General features: G+C 43.1%; 1 pseudogene; it reads left to right on the top strand.

Moving 5' to 3' along the window:
• The first annotated feature begins 277 nt into the window (after window positions 1-277).
• Window positions 278-2517, top strand: LOC149451516 (uncharacterized; annotated as a pseudogene).
• Window positions 2518-7462: the final 4945 nt, after the last annotated feature.

Here is a 7462-nt window from a genome sequence, read left to right as displayed (position 1 = left end):
ACATGGGAAACCAAACATCTGGGTGTTGTAATTGACTGAAAGTTTTAATTGCAGTTCACTGGAGGAGTCACACAGGACACAAGTCATATCCGTGTTCTAAATGTCATAAGTGCTTTGTGTCCTCTTCAACACTGATCCAACCTCAGAGGACAACATGAGAAAAGTCATTTCAGTGTTCTGGAAGTGACAATTGCTTTACAGTAAAGTCCAACCCATGTATACATAAGAGGAGTCATTTCATGCTATTTCTTGTTTGAAACGTGACAAAGATTTTGCAATGGAGGCAAAACATATCACACACCAGAAGGGTCACACTGAAGAGAAGCCATATCAGTGTTCTGAATGTGACAAAGCTTTTACATGGAAGTCACATCTTATCAGACACCAGAGGATCCACACTGGAGAGAAGTCATATCAGTGTTCTGAATGTGACAAAGCTTTTACACAGAAGTCAAGTCTTATCATACACCAGAGGATTCACACTGGAGAGAAGTCATATCAGTGTTCTGAGTGTGACAAAGTGTTTACACAGAAGTCACAACTTACCACACACCAGAGGGTTCACACTGGAGAGAAGTCATATCAGTGTTCTGAATGTGACAAAGCTTTTACACAGACGTCACATCTTATCACACACCAGAGGATTCACACTGGAGAGAAGTCATATCAGTGTTCTGAATGTGACAAAGTGTTTACACAGAAGTCATATCTTATCACACACCAGAGGATTCACACTGGAGAGAAGTCATATCAGTGTTCTGAATGTGACAAAACTTTTACACAGAAGTCAAATCTTATCATACACCAGAGGATTCACACTGGAGAGAAGTCATATCAGTGTTCTGAATGTGACAAAACTTTTACACAGAAGTCAAATCTTATCAGACACCAGAGGATTCACACTGGAGAGAAGCCATATCAATGTTCTGAATGTGACAAAGCTTTTTTAACCAAGAAAGAGCTTATCATACACCAGAGGGTTCACACTGGAGAGAAGCCATATCAGTGTTCTGAATGTGACAAAGCTTTTACATGGAAGTCATATCTTATCACACACCAGAGGATTCACACTGGAGAGAAGTCATATCAGTGTTCTGAATGTGACAAAACTTTTACATGGAAGTCATATCTTATCAGACACCAGAGGATTCACACTGGAGAGAAACCACATCAATGTTCTGAATGTGATAAAACATTTACACAGAAGTCAGTTCTCATAGCACACCAGAAGGTCCACACTGTAGAGCAGCCATATCAGTGTTCTGAATGTGATAAAACTTTTAAATGGAGGGGAAACCTTGTCATACATGAGAGGGTTCACACTGGAGAGAAGCCATATTAATGTTCAGAATGTGATAAAGCTTTTACAGGTAATTCCGGGCTAATCTGTCACCAGAGGATTCACAAGCTTGAGCTGCATAGAGGAAACTCCAGAAGAAGGGGCAATATTAAAGAAGTCACAGCTGTCCCATTAGGTTCACAGTCCCAATGTCTTCCCACAAACTAGGGAAGACATGATGCTACTTGAAAAAAAACTTTGAACAAACAGGACTCTAATGATCGGATTCATTGGGTTTAGTGCTTATGTCCATCAGAAACACACCTAGAAGGCCTGTGAATATTTTATCTTTGGACATTTTTTCAGATAAGCAGCAATGACTGAACTGTATTCCTCATCATTCTCATCTTTATCCTTTTTTATGGAGCATTGACTGAACATGTAATGCATTTTCATCATTCACTAACTGAGCTATGTTCCCGTGTGTTTTCTTCATTGCCAGAATCTGACCAACCAATACATGACCAACAATGCCTCAGTACCAGAGTCTAGGATGGGGTCCTATGGATTCTTGCCAAGCCTCTGAAACCTCATTAGGAGAGTCCATTCCAGGTTCTTTTGAGAACTGATACATAAGCTAGGCTTGAGGGTTCCAGCTAAGCCCACCTTGTCCACACCTCCCATTACATGTACCACCTCCTCTCCCATGATCAATGCCTCCTTTCCATGTTCCATCTCCTCTCATGAATGACATCTTTGCAGGCAGGTCTGTAGCTGAGATACCAGCCAGATAGAGGTCTCTGGTTAGAGAGTAACTTCTTAAGCTGGTGTAGGCCTTCCAACACGGAGTTAATGCTGTTTTTAGGGGATGTATTCAACAGTATCACCTAATCCCAGCTGCCCACTTATGCTTCATTTGGTTTTCTCAAAAGGGATTCTATCAGGTGATGATTGGATGTCCTTGTTATCTTTTTTTTTTTGTCCAGCTATTGCTCATCTCCATAAACTATTCACACGGTACAACTGCAAGAGATCTGAACTTACAAAGTGCTAAGTGTGCGGTCATATTCCTACCATTTCTTCTGGGAGACTGAAATTCCTCTTATTGGGGTTCACCTTAATGACTCTGAATGAACGGATCCCTTTTTGGGGCAAAGTGTGCAAAGAGCACTAATTATTCCTGGAAATGCTAAGACATCGGCACTAAAGTGTAACAACGGGCAAAATCAATAATTACATAAATGGTGCAATCTGTCATTAGCATAAACGTTTTATGTTTTTCCAAGTCTTCCCTCATAACATTTTTATTACCTGTTGACCCTCCCAGTAGATCTGTTTTTTCTGCTTCCTGTAGAAGGCCAAGCTATTTGGCAAAAATTAAAGTTGGGGGGTAGGAAACACCATATAAGACTGCTGGGGGTGCTTACAACTGTCATCTTCCATTCATATGGTGGGTTGAACCTTATAGAGAACCTGTTGCTGTAACTGCTGTAGAAGAGTTAGCTGAAGTTGGACTTCACTTGTTGTGTGTCTTACTTATAATCTATCTAAGACTTCCCTGTACAGGGTGACAACGCTGCTGTGTAATGTTCCTGCAGAATGATCAGTGTTGTCACCCTGTTACAGAAGGTGGGGAAATAGCAGATCTACAGACAGGACCAACAGCTGATACAACTATGTTGCAGAGGGAACTCTGGGAATGCTAATGACAGATTGCATTACACATTCAGTTAGCAGACTTCCTGCTGTTGGTCTGATGTTTGAATTGTGTTCTGATATTTACTGTCCTGCTGTAAAAGGTGTAAATGATTGCCCACATGTTTCCTGTATAGCAGGGACTACAAACTCATATCAGGAATAGTAGGATGGGTACTTACCCAAGGGGGTCAACTTTTTGGATTTGGAAGAAACATTTTACATGGTTTCTGAAATTCCATTAATGACACCAACAAAGAGAGTCTCACTTCACTAACAATAGGAGAGCCAATCACAGGCCAGTAACATTTCATGGTTTCTCAATGTAATTGCAGAATGATTAATCCCCATTGGTCCAATGGATTCCTAGTCCTTCCAGATAACATTTGCTTCTTGTGTGGAAGGAGCACCCTAAAATGTCTTCCCTTCAATTCCACCTATAGCCGTACTTTAGGTTATGTTGCCCCTCCCCCCATATCTGTAAGGGAAAGCCTCAATTTCTCCCAATACTCCCCTGGCCTTCCAGTGAGAAGAAACATTTTCTCTGGATTGGAGATGCTTTATGCAGTGACCCCTTCATAGACGGGATGGGGAATCTAAGATAAGTAAGATGAACCGGTGTACTGGAGTCATGGATCAGATAACCAATGACACCATTGATGTTATAGCAGAGCTGACAGCAGAAGTGGCTCCACCACCTAAGGTGGTCTCACAGAACTGCTTGGCAGCTGACTATCTCTTCGAAGACCAAGGTGGAGTCTACAAATGGTGTTAGATGGAAAGTGTTGTACATTTATATTAGATCATGAGGATCTCAGAAGGAGATATCTACACAAGGAAAAGGAGTTCCAACAGGAACCTGGGTGGGAGGAGGTGGGATCCAATGTTTTGGGTGGGTTTAGTTGGAACCTGGTTGAGTAATATGGCGGGTTTGCTTCTTAAGCCATTAGTTGCTACCATAGTTTTAATTTTGAAATGTTATATATTGCTGTATTTTCTTTCACTGCCATAGTCTATTTTGCTTTTGTTTTTAGTTAAATTCACATTTTAGGCCATATGATTAGTTAAAACCCCAAACATTTTTTTTATTATCTGAAAGCAGAGGCTCTGGAGAATATAATGGTGGTAGTTGCCATTTTTCATGTCACAGAATATTAGTACAGCTGTTTATCAAATACATATTTTCTGTAAAAAAGATAATGTTAGTGCACAAAGAACACAATATATGACCCAATTTGTTTGGTGAAATATAAAATATGAGGTTGGCATCAAGTATATAGATACCAAACATGTCAAACTTTACAAATTGTGCAAACTTGTGAAATGGTGACAAACTTCAGTACCAAAAATTGTTAAATGGTGACGCTTTAAGAGCCTTTATAGGCTACCAGTTCAGATAGTTATCCGTGAACGATGGCCTCAGAATGATTGTTCTCACTTGTGCAATGATATGTAAAATGTGTCGTGTGATTTGTTTTGTATTTTTTTAAATTTTTATAGTGTTACTTTAATTTTTTTTCAACTCTTTTTTCACCTAACATGGCTTCTATCATATATGGGGTTGATAGCCCCCCTGTGATACATATTTCTGGTCACAGGTCCTCTTTAACTAGCTGCCGACCGCAGATAGTCGAATGACGGCTGCACTGCGGCCGGCCAGTTCTGAGTGGACGTCATATGACGTCCTCCCAGAACGCGCTCTCCTGCGTGCCCCAGGGGGAGCGCACCCGGCGATCTCCGTGATCGCTGTGTCCTACGGACACAGCTGATCACGTGATGTGGTAAAAGGCCAATCACAGCGGCCTTTTACCACGTGATCAGCCGTGTCCAATGACACGCTGATCAGAGGGAAATGCAAGTGCCGGTTCTTGGCTGCACTTTCCTCACGCTGTCAGATCGTGAGGAAAGTACTGCCAAGAATCGGCAGTTGTCAGAGCGGGGATCGGCACCGATCATCAGGGCACTGATGATCAGTGCCCTGATGATCGGTGCCCAGCAGTGCCACCCGCAAGTTCCGCCCACCTGTGCCCAGCAGTGCGCCCACTAGCTCCGCCCACCCGTGCCCAGCAGATCACCCACCTGTGCCCAGCAGTGCACCCACCTGTGCCACTCTGAAGTGCCACCTACCTGTGCCCAGAATTGCCACCTACCTGTGCCCAGCAGTGCCACCCACCTGTGCCCACCCACCTGTGCCCACCCACCAGTGCTGCCCACCAGTGCCACCCACCAGTGCAGCCCAGCAGTGATGCCAGTCAGTGCCACCAGTCAGTGCCCAGGGGTTGTGCCAGTCAGTGCCCAGCAGTGATGCCAGTCAGTGCCGTCTATCAGTACCCATAATCAGTGTCACCTATCAGTGCTGCATATTAGTGCCGCCTATCCGTGACGCCTCATTAGTGCTGTCTATCAGTGCCGCCTATCCGTGACACCTCATTAGTGCTGCCTATCAGTGCCCTTTAGTGCTGCCTATCAGTGCCCATCAGTGCTGCCTCATCAACGCACATCAGTGAAGGAGAAAAAATACCTGTTTGAAAAATTTTATAAAAGAAACTTATTTTTTTTCAAATTTTTTGCACTTTTTTTATTTATAGCGCAAAAAGTAAAGTGCCCAGTGGCGATTAAATACCACCAAAAGAAAGCTCTATTTGTGAGAAAAAAATTATCAAAATTTCATATGGGTACAATGTTGCATGACCGCGCAATTGTCAATCAAAATGCGGCAGCGCTGAAAGCTGAAAATTGGCCTGGTAAATAAGGGGGTATAAGTGCCCGGTAGGCAAGTGGTTAAAGAGACATCAGAACATTATTAGACCCCTAATGTCACCTCTGTACCCCAAGAAAGATGGTCAAGCACAGATCATGCCTAATCAGCTCCTTCCCAAACCATAATGACTGAAGAATGACAGCTCTGAACCCAGAAATGACATAATCTCCCACCTCCCACATTCATTCACTGAAGGGGAGATCAGAGATCAGATGTTTGCTGATCTCCTTCTGCTCTCACCGCTGACACCCACCTTGTCTGTCTTGGGCTTGCAGGAAGGACAGCTGAGCCCGGTATACATGGCGGGGGGAGGACCTTCAAAGCGGCTGAATCACTTCCACCAGAAATCTGACAGTTGGCCTAACAAATGTAGACAACCCCCGGGTGCTATAGCTATAAGGCCGTGCTGCTGCTGATGGAAACCTTGGCCGGAGTGAAAGGGTTCCACTAATGTACATCTGCCAAATCTGTATCTGAGGAGACCATAGAAGCAGCATTAGAAAGAAATGTGAGCATGGCTTCAGTCAGGCGATGGTCCTGGTGGTCATGGTCTTGTTCTCCTTCAGGTCCTCTCACCTTGTAGATGGTGACATGGTCTTGTTGTGTGGGAATGAGTAGGAGGGGCTCGGGGTTCTCTTGTACCCAATCAGCTTGTTGTGGATAAATGATTAAAGTGTCTTCTGGGAATTTACAGGGATTTGGATGTTTAGAGGGTCACATAAGTGGGCTGGGCTGGTATTAATGAAGGGCGTGTCATATGTTAATCAGTTTCTTAGCATAGATGATATAAATGGTATAAATAGATCCTGGAAATGTAAACAATCTATTTATTTTCTTCTGTTGTTAAAGTGTCACATTTAATAAAGTTGAATTATAATTTCATCACACAATACTGTGGTCTGGGTTCTTCTACAACACATCCCCCCAAACATGTCCTCTTCCAGTTATAGGGGTCTGGTGGAATGGGACACCAGCTGATGGTATCTCTTAGGCCCCTTGTACATGGGGGGTCCAGCCCCTGTGGGTGCAATGCTGGCATTATAATACACCTGGTAGGCACAGGTACAGCGTCCAGCCCCGCTGCCTGCAGCCTGTCAAAGTCTACACTACAGCTGGACGGGGCTCAATGCTGCACCACGTTTACCTCGTGTTTAGGGGGCTCCGTGTTCAGGGAGAAATGACCGCCATCCTGATCAGACAAAGCATAAAGAAGATGTAGGCAGGTGCAGTCTGCTTCTTCTACTGTAGGGGGCACCCAACCAGGGGGACATCCCAGCCTGGAGAGGAAGTCGGGGGACACTTGGTTTCTCTGTGGTTTCCCGGTTCCTGGAGACTGTGTGGAATGAAGGGGTCCATGGAGTCCTGGAGACATTTTTAATTTTTTTGTTTACATGTTTTAAAAACCATTTATACCTTAAAATTACTTAAAACCCCCAAATATTATATATATTTCTTCACAACAGCAGACACACTAGAGGATGAATTGTTAGTAGTTCTGATGTTTATGATTTTTATTATTTTACACAATATTAGTGCAATGATTTATGAAAGGTACAATTTCAGTTAAAAATACAGTAAAGTTAATTTCTGGGACATAAATGTAATTTATTATCTAAGGTTTCAGTAAAATATAAAAGATACATTTCCCCGCACTGAATATAATGGGATCCCACATAACAGTCGCTGTTCATATTCAGAATTCCTTTCTTACAATGGGATCTTGTGTC

The sequence above is a fragment of the Staurois parvus genome, unplaced genomic scaffold (assembly GCF_062004578.1).
Source record: "Staurois parvus isolate SC_StPar_1 unplaced genomic scaffold, SC_StPar_1.0 ptg000534l, whole genome shotgun sequence".
Lineage (NCBI taxonomy): Eukaryota > Metazoa > Chordata > Amphibia > Anura > Ranidae > Staurois > Staurois parvus.
Note: the sequence above shows the minus strand (reverse complement) of the source record. Positions and strands in the feature narration are given on the sequence as shown.